Below are 12364 nucleotides of genomic sequence, written 5' to 3'. Positions count from 1 at the left end.
TAGATAGATAGATAGATAGATAGATAGATAGATAGATAGATAGATAGATAGATAGGTAGGTAGATAGAGAGATGTACAGCTGCTTCCTTAAAAGCAAAAAAAATATCTAGTAGGCCAAGAGTGAATACAATATGCAATGGAAAAACATTAGATACATTTCTACTAACAGGTACAAAACAATTTGTTTTGTACTCACTTTCATTTGGCATAACATGGCAAATATTAGCAATTAACAGCCTCTTAGAATTCTTAGTTTCTGTCTGTTTAATGAAAATGCTATCTTTTATACAGGAATCTAGGATATAAATAGAGATTTAGAGCTCAAAGGAATTTTATAAGTCATCAAGTCCAATACCTTATTTTATAGCTAAGGAAACATTCAGGAAGGGTTAGGTGATTTCCAGATTAACACAGAAAATAAATAAGTGGCTGAAGCAGGATATAAATCCAGGTCTTCCTGACCCCATGTCCAACACTCTATACACTAATTTACATTGTCTCTGCTATGGGGCCTTCCCTGATTTTCTCTCTCCTAACTACTAATGCCTCCCCCACCCAAAATTATATATCTCATACATATGATGTATACATGTTTTCTCCCCCTGCAGAACGTAAATTCCTTGAAGGCTGTGACTATTTTATTCTTGCCTGTATCCCCAGCATCAAGCACTGTCCCTGCAACAGTAAGTGTTTTAATACTTGTTAACTGATTGCAATAATATAGAAAAGAAATATTAGGGGCGGCCAGGTAGTACAGAGAGTAAGAGCACTGGCTCCAGTGTCAGGATGACCTGGGGATCGAATCCCAGGCTCAGACACTTACTATCTAACAATAGTGCATACAAACTTTAGCCACTGCCCAAGTGGTATAATTGAGCCCTGACAGTAACGGAAGAATTGTAAAAAATTAGATGCAGGTTTCAATGTAAAGAAAGGGAAGAAGCACCGGCTCCAGTGTCAGGATGACCTGGGGATGGAATCCCAGGCTCAGACACTTAGCACCCACCCAGAAACACCTGGCCGTGTAACCTTGAGCAAGTTACTTAACCCCAATTGCTTAGGGGCGGCCAGGTGGCTCAGCAAGTAAGAGCACCAGCTCCAGTGTCGGGATGACCTGGATCAAATCCGGGTTCAGATACTCAGACCACACCCAGAAATAACTGGCCATGTAACCTTGAGCAAGTTACTTAGCCCCAATTGCTTTAAAAAAAAAAAAAAAGAAATATTAGAAGAATACTGCAAATGAAAAGGGTTAATTATTTTCAAGTGAAATAATGCTATATGTAGAAAATCCACCCATTTCAACAAAAAAGATTTTTTCTATTCAACAAATAGGAATTATTAGCAACCAGATTTTTTTAATTACATTTAAAAAAACCTGCACATCAACACACACACACAAAAAGACAAAAACTAAAACAAAGAAGGGCATAAAAAAAAAAAAAGCTTTCTGCTGGAAATGGCACAACTGACAATCTTGGAAGGAAGCTAAGTTGTCTAAGAGGCTGAGGTGCGAAGGGAGTGAATTCCAGGCATGGCTAACATCCTGGGGAAAGGCATACAGGAAAGGAGAGGAGTCCCAAATACAGAGAACAACAAGCAAGTCAATTTCGTTAAACTGTACAATAGTGTAAAAAAACAAAATTATGTACAATGAGGCCAGAGATGTGCTTGTGAAGGGTTTAACACCTAACAAAAAAAGAGTTCTCTATTTTTTATCCTACAGGCAATAATGAGCCATTGAAACTTCTTGGATAGAGACAATTCTCCTATGGCCACCATTATTTAGTATGCTACTTCAGCTTCCTTTTCTCATGTTCTGTGATGTAAGTCTTTTCTTAAGAAGTCTCTCCTCCTTTGGTGATCTCATTTCTACAGGGATTAATTCCCAAATCTATTATCACTAACCTAGTAGAATGTAAGCATGTCAGGGGCAGGTACTATTTTTTATTTTGCTTTAGTATATTCTTTCCTTTTTTTTTTTCTAAAGCAATTGGGGTTAAGTAACTTGCTCAAGGTTACACGGCCAGTTATTTCTGGGTGTGGTGCTAAGTATCAGAGCCCAGATTCAATTCCAGGTCATCCCAACTCTGGGGCCGGTGCTCTTACTCGCTGTGCTACCTGGCCGCCCCATGTATCTTCTTTCACATACCAAGAACTCACAAAGCATTTGTTGGACGGGACTAAATCTCTCCTCAGTTATTTGCACAAGGATGGGGAATTTTCAAGTGTCTACTGAAAAAATAGGCATCTCTATATGTATGTTACATTGTGCTTCAACCTGTTTAAAAACCTATTACCTTTCATCTTATGTAGTGTTTCTCTGACTTCACTATTTTTATCAAAAGCACTATAAGCATATTACTTGTCCAAACTTACAACCTCAGAGTCATCTTTAACTTCTCCCTTTCCTCTCTCCACTGCATGACATTAGGTACTAAGTGGTATAGATTTTTCTCTCTTTAATATCTTTCCATTTCATGCCCTGGGCCACTCAAAGGACTTCATTACATCTCTTTTTGAAGTGCTATGAACACCTGATTTCAAATCCTAACTCAAACACTCACTAGCTATGGCAAGTCACTTAACTCTTAGGGTCAGTTTCCTCATCTATAAAATAAGGATAGTAATAGCACCTACTTCACAGGGTTGTTGTGAGGATCAAATGAGATTAAGTAAAATGCTATGCAATTAAAGTGAAATATAATGTTAGCTATTATTATAGCAGCTATCTAACTGAGCTCCACAAGTTCTTTCTAGAACCCCCTGGCAATCTGCACTTTTGTTAGACCAATCTTTCTAATGCACAAGACTGATGATCATGTTAATCAACTACCCAGAATTTGTCAATAGCTCTCCACTACCTACAATGAACGTCAAAATTCCTGAACTGAACATTTCCTAACATGTATTTTATGGTCAAAACTCAAATATATGCTATCTGTACAGGTTCCACATCATTCCTTGATCTCTGCCTTTGCTTATGACACTCCTAGACTATTCTCCTCATCTCCACTTATAAATTCTACCCAGCCTTCAAAAATCCAGTTATGTATACTGAAAAGAGGCTTGCTTATTGGGGTAAAAAAATCTGAGTTAAATAACCCTAGCTCAGTGGTTAAGGTCCCTACCACCTTTAACATGCTATGTATCTTAATGATCTTGGGCAAGTTACTTAATCTTTCTAGGTCCCAGTTTCCTCATATGTTAATGAGAAGGTTGGGCTACCTTTAATCTCCAAGGTTGCCCAGTTTCAGAGTTCTTTAATTCTAGGATGTACAGGAATGAAAAACACTCAATAACTGCAAAAAGCCCAAGAGGCTGGGGACAAAGGTAGAGTGGTACAACGGAAAAAAACACTGACTCTAGAGTTATAAGACCTGAGTTCAAATCCATCCTCAAAAATTTTCTGCCTATTTTTTTGGCTAAGTGTAAACTGCTTAACCTCCCTAGGCCTGGTTCACCATCTATCAAATAAAGGGCCTCTGAGTTCCCTTTCGGCTCTAAATCCAAGATCCTGTAATTTATCAAGTGAAAACCAGAGGTCAAACTTGTGAGTCCATTGTCTGCATAGGACAGAAAAGTATCAAGAGATTTTTTTTTAATTCCACTTTATAACTATTAACACAACATTCATGCTGGACAGATGTCTCACAAAATGTTAAGTAACAGCATACTAAACAGTAGAAACCTGAGGTATATAACAGCTCTTAAAGTAATCCTATGAAGTTCAGGTCTAACTGTGTCACCTCTCTTATTTAGTCTCTCCAGTGGCTTTTGCCAATTGCCTCCATGATCAAATATAAAATCTTCTGTATTTTAAAGTCTTCAAAAACCTGGTCCTATCCCACCTTTCAGGTCTACTTACACCTTACTTCCCTCCACGTACATAATGATCCAGAGACATTGGTCTATTGTCTCTCACTGTTCCCTAAGACCACTTCATCTCCTGACCATGTCTTCCCCCATGCCAAATCTGCAAAGTTCATTGTCCTAGAAATCTCCTCCTAACTTCTCTGGCTTCCTTCAAGTCACAATTAAAATCCCACCATCTGCAAGAAACCCTTCAGACACCTACCAAGCCTTCCCTTTGAGATTCTTGACAAGTTATTCTATATTTATCTCGTTTCTACAGAAGTTTTGTGTGGACTGTTCCCCCATCATATTGTGGGCTACCTGAGGGCAGGGGCAGGTTTTGCCTTTCTTTGTATCAGTGGCACTAAGCACGGTGCCTGGTGTTTAGTAGGCACATATTAAGTGCTTGCTGACTTGAAGTAATTTTTATAGTGAAAGATGTAGGAAACCCCTTTTTCTATAAGTAATAGATGTTTCTTCCAAATAAGTAAATTGGGATACTTGCCTACCATACCTAAAATATCAAATTTCAACTCAAAACAATTTTCATTCATGACTGATAGTTGCAAATTAAATATAAAACTCCAAATAATCCCTGAAATTTTCATGTAAGTTGTTTATAGTTAAGGAAATACTTTTCATGTCCATAAACTTCTAAACAATGTTTCACCTCACTGAATATATGTTAAATTATCTCAGGCAAAATTAAAATACATCCTTCAGAATGAGGTTTGAAATTTTCTGTGGTCAGATCAAGCTTCTACAGGTTTTCTTTTTTTAATAAAATAAAGGCTCAGCCAGGTGATTTGGTTTAGGCAACCAGACACCCAGCTGGCTGTCAAACATCTGTTTGCTTCAGTTCAGCTGCATAACACAACAAATCTTAAGGGAAAGCTTCTGCACATGAGCAGAAATCCTGCTGCTTTGGCAGAATGCTCACACCTGCCTGTCAACGAGCATGTATGCAGATTCTGTCTAAGCCTACATCACTGGTTCTCAAGACTGTGCTATGTCACTGTTAGTATAACACATCCAGACCTAGGGAGTAAAAAACTGAGCTCCAATTTCCAACATACAAAAGTCATACATGCTAAACTATAAGGGATCTATAATTCATTGCCATGCTCACACTGCAATACTTCTCTCCCAAGGTCTACCCTCTGAAGTACTTCTCATTACCCTCTAATTCAGATGCCTCATCCATGCATGAAGCCTTCCCACACATTCTCTCTCCCTAACCTCCTTAAACTTCTCATAATACTTCTTTAACTCTTCCTTTTACCAATTACTTGTGGATAATGCTTGCATCTCATTAGAATTTAAGCTTCCTGAAAGTGAAGTCCATCAAAGTTTATATTCTCAACACAACACTTTTAGGCAGTTATTGGTGCTTAATGTCTGGGGAAAAAATGCTAACATATGCTACATTTTAGTCATTACCCCATTAATTTATAATACCCCCACCCCAATTTCTGTTCATTTCAAACTTATTAAGTGCTATCCCAGAAACTGAAACAGCAAATATCAAAACAAAAACTAGCTTGGCCCAACCTTAAAAATTTTCAGTTGCAAAATCACATGAAGTTAATGAAAAATTATCTAGTATAGATGTTAAACTGCCTATTAAAACTTTTACATCACCCTCATATTTGTCAAATTTTTAACAAACACAGTCATCTATTATTTCAAATATTACTTCATCTAAAGTCATACAAACTGATTTTATAATTTCACTTCAATGCAATTATCAAGCAGTAATATATTCTGTAGATTAAAAAAGTGCTCAATAAATAACAGTAAGAGTTAGTTATTCCCTCCTTATCCCTCTAACTACTTAACCATTTCCTTCATTATCTTTTCCCCCAAATCCTTTCCCCTTTAAATCTCTCTTTGATTGTGAGAGCATCATCATCCTTGCAGTCCCCCAGGCTTACAACCTAGGAGTCACCCTCAACTCCTCACTATTTCTCACCCTCCACATACATATCCATTGCCAAAACATATTGATTTCATTATTGCAACATCTCTTGATTTTCCCCTTCTCTCCAGGTATTGCCACCACCCATTTGCTGGCCCTGTTCTCCTCACAACTGATCTAATGCAATACCCTGATGACTGGTCTCCCTGCCACAAGTCTCTCCCAACTCCAGTCCATCCTCCCTCCATTCAGCCACTAATGTTATTTTCTTAAAGTACAGGTAGGGCTATTAGCCCTACTCAGTAAATGCTAGTGGCTCCTTATCACCTCCAGAATCCTCTGGAGTTAAGACTTTCATAACATATTCTGAAGTCTTCTTACACCCTTTCTTGTACTCCATGATCCAGTGACACTGGCCTCCACGATATTCCTCTCACAAGACACTCTATTTCTCAGCTCCCAGCATTCTCAGTGGCTTGTCACCTGAGCCTGGAACGCTCCTCATTTCCACCTTCCTGACTTCTCTGGCTTCCTTCAGACCCAGGCTAAAATCCTACCTTTTTAAAAAAGCCTTTCCAGATCTCTTAAATCTATTGCCTTCTTTCGGTTGATTATTCCCTATTTATCCTATATATAGTTTGATATATTTAGTTGTTTAAATGCTGTCTCCCCCATTAGATTGTAAGTTCCTTGAAAGCAGGGACTCTCCTCTACCTTTTCTTTAAAGGTTAGCACTAATCCAGGGTCACCTGCAGTTGTTCTGATCTATATCTCGACACTGGATCCAGATGGCTCAGGAGGAGAGAGTAAAACTGGTAACTTTGCACAGCCCTGCTGGACTTAAATCCAATTCCCTTGCAAGTCAAAACATCAACTTCCCAGAGTCCGGGTCCTCTGCAAGAGTGAAGGTTAAACAACAACAACTCATTGCCTGAAACTTAGTAGTTACTTTTAAAAATACTTCTTGATTAGTTAGTGACTAAATCTCCAAGGAGTCCCACACTTTCTCCGTATTTCAAGAGTGAGAATGAGCAGATTTTCCTTCATTACTACTGTTAGTCTGCTTAACACTAAAAAAAGTTAGTTCTATTAAAGTCCATGACTTTTATTACAGTAAAGGTAACTAACTTTTTCCTTAGCCTGAATTGGATTTAAGTAAGGCAGAGTTGCCTTAAGTCAGGCTCACTCTTTTTTCCAGAATCATCAAAAGTCTAGTAGCAAGATAAAAGTCAATATACTCAGTAGGCAGTAGATGACCTTGGCATCTTCAATGTCTGACCAAGGGGCGGCTAGGTGGTGGAGTGAATAGAGCACTAGCCCTGGAGTGAGGAAGACCTGAATTCAAATGTGGCCTCAGGCACTTAACACTTACTAGCCATGTGACCTTGGACAAGTCACCTAACCCCAACTGCCCTGCCTTCCCCCCTCCAAAAAGCAAAAAAAAAAAAAGTCTGACCAAGCTTTAATCAATCCACAAAGGCTGCTTTCAGCTGCCTTCATAGCTGTTGGAACAAATTTTCTCATTTACGCATTCCAATGTGGGGTAGAAGGGGTGAAGTTTCAAATGCTCAGGGTAGACATCCCCTTAGTTTGAGACCCATCAGTTATCCTCAACTTGGTTTAGTTCTTCTGCTAAGGGAGTTTCACCAGGGTATGGCTGCTGTGCATGCTATAGCTTCCCAGAGTCACAGGGTGAGAGTTGGGTGAGAGGCGGACACCAAAGAATACCATATCAGAAATGCTAGTGCACCTGGAACACCCTATACATCCCAACTGTATACAAATAACTTGTAAACAAAAGTAAAACATTTCAAGAGGAAAAATGAATATGAAGGATTTATAACCACATGAGGTTCCAAGGAGCAAAGAAAAGCCAGAAATGGTCAGCCCAAAAGACCAAATAAATAAATAAATAAAAGGACTCCTCACAAATAACATAAGTTTTAAAATAGAGTACTTCAATTTTTCAAACAGTTTCAAATTCAGGGAATCCATATAATGTTATAAAACATTCACTGTCTTAGGATAGGTCTAAAAGCTAAATTCAGTTTTGTAAAGTCACTCAAATTACCTCACTTCAGGGCTTCCTACTCCACCTCAGCTGACAAAACCCTAAGTTATTTTTCACACACCTCCTCTGGGTTATGTGACTCACCACATTACTTCCTTTAATGCATAATCAGCATTGCAATACAAAATATTCAGCTGTAAAAATATATCAGTATTGAACCAGGTGCTCATTTTGACTAGGCTAGTTTTCCAAATTTAATGTGTAAAATGGGACAAGTTTATGTAATTATGGTAAAAATTACATTTAGGCTTTAAAAGATCTGTAGTAGTCAACCACCAAGACCAATATTTGATTAGAATGAATTTTTAAAGTGTAATTATTTTTTAAATCAAATAAAAACCAACACCAAACCAAACACTTGCCTAGGCACTGATTTTTTTAAATTTCAATTAAAATTTTAAAGGAATACACTGTGGCTTCCTCTCAGTGAATATTTCATTACACATGCATATATAAACTTTTCTAAGGCTCCATATTCATCAGCAAGAATGACTATATGAACCTTGCACAATAAATTCACCTGTGTGGTAAGAATTCAAAAGAAATTACACATAAGAAAAGGTCAACAAGAAAAACATTTAGAAAATCAATGGTTTTTGCTGGCTCTAGCTTTTATACAGCAGTCATGATATTAATTCATTTTAACTATTACCATTCCTTATTAAAAACAATTTAAATTAGGAAGACCATCCATTTAAAGTCCAGAATAATATAGGATCCAAAGTCAAGTGAAAAGTAAAACGATATAATAAAAGTATAAGCCAATTTACTGACTTTACAAACACAGAAGAGAACAGAAATCTAACTCCTTCAGACTAAAAAGTGAATGCAATACTAAAAGCTAAGTACATCATTTTCCCAAAGATTGTAGAATCTGTAAGAAACATCCCCAGCATCCCTAGCCCTTCTGTCCGCCTAATTCACTGAAGGCCTAACTATAAATAACCAATACTATTATAAGATTTTTGCCAGCAAATACACTAGCCATTGCGCTTGAAGAAGTAGCAAGCTAACATATGAATGGCACTGCGCCACACAGGAATAACCAATGCTTCCTTTTTGATATACCTTCTCAGTAAATCTTGAGATACCATTAAGGTAGTTCATTTTTTACAGAACTATCTGTCTACTAGACATTTACTATGTGACCCTGGGCAAGTCACTTAAACCTGTTTGACTCAGTTTCCTCATTAGTAAAATGAGCTGGAGAAGGAAATGGCAAACCATTCCAGCATCTTTGCCAAGAAAACCCAAAAGGAGGTCATGAAGAGCTGGACACAAATTAAAAAAGACTAAACAACAATAACTACTTGAGACTGAACTGATATCACCAACACAGCACTATTAAATAGCCACTGAAAGTTAATTTTCACCTACTCCAGATGAACTGGATCTCAACTTCTGACCTTAAAGAAAATGTTTCAGAAAATGAATAATATAACCTACTACTTTGCCCATGTAGACTATTAAAACCTACCCATATAAAAAGTCCAGTATATATTTTAAGACTAGTCAACTTCTTATAATATGACACTTTAGTACTCAACAAATTTAAGTATAATCTAAAGCCTTCCTTAAACCTACTAATAGATTTAAGATGTTGGGGCAAAAACATCTAGTAACATTGTAATGACAAAACTGAACTAAAAAAAAATGTATTTAAATGATCATTTATATAAATTCCTAATTCCAATTTTAAATTATATGATTTAGATTCTATAAAATAAAGCCAAAATTTCAAGACATAAGAGAAAATGGGACGCAAAGGAGACAGCAGTTTTAGTCCAGAAAAAGAGCCCCATCTCTCTGTAGTTAATAGACTAATCCTTAAATTGTATGCCTTGCTCCAATTACCTAAATAGCAAATTTCCTTTAAGGTTTATCCCTAAGCAAAAGATAGACCACCAGAATGCATAGCGCTTTTATTTTTTAAAGTACCATATATCCTAATGAATGCTTGTTGGCTAGCAATTTAAGTTTGCTGAATGAATTTTGTTTTTGAAACAAAAATTGCATTCAAATTCATTACCTTTAAAACAGTATGGGTTACAAAATTTCATTCTCATTTCTGATGTCATAAAACTGCTAAAGGAAAAATAAATGCACAGCTAATGTCTATAATAAAGTAAATTCTCAATAGAGATTAGTAATCACCTAAACTACATATTTTTTAAAATTGAAAAACTCATTTTCTCAACAAGAAATTAAACTTGAGTTATATTAATTTTACTAATGACAAATCCTGTACAGTTAAGAAAGTATCAATTTTGGAGTCAGGGGGCTTGAGTTCAAAACTCTATTCTACCTCTGTGATCTTCAAAAGGTCACTTCATGTCTTAATTAAATGTCTGAATTTAGTACAGAAAATGATTTTACACTCTCTTCTTCTAAAAGACACTCATACTCAATGTTAGTTTATAATCAGGCACTAGTTTTATTTAGAAACTTAACTTGCACAAATAAAAATCATTCTACCATGTACTTATGTTCAAGTAACATGAATTAAAAAGCAGCCTTTCCATAGATAGGCTGAAATGTACTATTCTCTGAAGTACTCAGTTCAAGGACTCAGTAAAAAGATGGGTCTCTGGAAAGTGCTAATTGCTAATCCCTAATGCTGCAGTCATCCAATGATGGCTAAGACTTTGGAACTCCAGTGCTGACAAATCCAGAGAAATTCACTTTGGTGTCAATGGGATAAAGAAAACTGCAAAGTTTTCTTATGCTTAAATAAAACAACATAGTCTCACGTAAACATTTTGTAGTGTAAGGCTAGGTTGAAGCAAAAGAATCATATCCAAAAGATATGTAAAAGCTAAAAATAAATATCATAAAATGAAATATATTTTAAAAGACTAATGAAAAAGGAAAAATTGTGACAATCAGGTTCCCAATATATACTTTTCAAACCCAAGAGAGCTGATTAAATAATAACCATGTCTAAGATCCTGCAATTCTAAATTCAAGAACAGACAACCTGTTAAAATCTCCCAACAGACCAAACATACTATATAGTATTTTCAAATTAACTATTCAAGTTCACCTGAATAAGTGTGTCATTAAGTCTAATTTACAAATGTAACCTGTTTTGCAGGTCCTGTTACCTTTTTCTAATCATATCCAAAACTGAAGCCTCAATTTTAATATGATTTTGTGATTAAACAGCTGTAGGAGAGACTCTTCCAATGGCCTTCCATTAATAAACAACTACATTCGGGGCTAGGCCAAAAACAAGTGTTAATTTCCTTCTTTTCTCTGGGAACATGCACATGATCGGCCTCCACCCTATGAGCAAGAACTATGCAGTCATGGACAACAGGAACATAAATTCTACCTACCAAACCCTCCCCCCATACTTTCTATCAAACTATACACTTTGACCTGCCAAAAGATGGGGGCAGGGGGGAGGCGGAGTCAGTGTTACGCACTTCTCTGGCAACCAAAAAGCATACAATTGAGAACAAAGAAAACCACACCTTTTCCACTAAAAAAAAAAGTTAACAGGCTCTCTTTTACTGCTATCTCTAAACTCCCATAACTAAAAATCATGGTATTTACTTTACACTAACCGTTGGCAGCCTCGAAGTTTTCAAATCTATTGAGGCAAAACACCCTGTACCATCACACCCTTTTAAAAGTGACAAGGAAAAGGAATTGCAGTAAGTTAAGCACACCAAAACAGCCAACAGGCTGTAGCTAAGAGAGGTTTAATCAATTCTCCACGAGTCCAAAAAAACTTTCCACTTGGTGGGGCGGAAGGTTAACAATCCTGTCTCTGGGTTAGTCTTTTACAAAGTCTTAATTTTACCTCGTTTTCAACACATTCCGTACGACCTGTTTTGTGGTCTCAACCAGAATAGTATTTATGATTGAAATATTTGGTTGGCAGGTTGGCAATTCCCTGGTTTCTCATGAGATGGAAAAAAAAGGGATCTGGTTTATCTTTCGCTTCCTAAACTCAGGTGTCCACAACCACGGACTAGTCAAAAATTCCAATCCTTGAAGCCCAGACCTGAGGACCCACCTTCCTACTCTACAGACGTGATTCCCGTTAACTTGTAAGCTCCTCTAGTGCCCACACTGGGAAATGGGGGGAGGGCAAAGAGAAAGAGAAGGGGGAGGGGGGAATAGGAGTTTCTCAAAAATGAGATAAAGCTGGGTGCCCTTTCCGGCGCCAGCAAGATACAGGCATAAAGAGGGGAGGGGAGAAAAGAACATCCAGAAAAGTGAAGGAAATTGTGTCTAGGGGTGCAGACACGGAAACAGACGGAGATGGAGTAAAGAAGGACCATCCCACACGTCAGGTTCAGAGAAAAAAAAACCCAATGGGGGATGTGGAGGGCTGGGGGCAGGAGGTGGGGACCGCGAAGGGGAGGGAACAGACTGGCCTTTTCCAGGGGTGGGGCAGAAAAGGGATGGGGGAGGGGAAAGCAGGTGAATTCTATAGATCTTTGGACAAAGGGATAAAACGAGAAGAAACGCGGGTCACTTTCAGGGGTGGGGTCACAAGGTGACACGCG

General features: G+C 37.5%; 1 protein-coding gene across 21 annotated transcripts in view; it reads right to left on the bottom strand.

Moving 5' to 3' along the window:
- AFDN (afadin, adherens junction formation factor) overlaps positions 1-12364 on the bottom strand; it is a 183421-nt gene that overhangs the window by 169837 nt on the left and 1220 nt on the right. The gene's annotated exons all lie outside the window — the stretch shown is intronic.

Source organism: Petaurus breviceps, unplaced genomic scaffold (genome assembly GCF_028583685.1).
Source record: "Petaurus breviceps papuanus isolate PSGF00001 unplaced genomic scaffold, PetGlider_PUasm1.0 90808, whole genome shotgun sequence".
Classification (NCBI taxonomy): domain Eukaryota; kingdom Metazoa; phylum Chordata; class Mammalia; order Diprotodontia; family Petauridae; genus Petaurus; species Petaurus breviceps.
The sequence above is the reverse complement of the archived record's forward strand: the minus strand, read 5'-3'. Positions and strand labels throughout refer to the sequence as shown.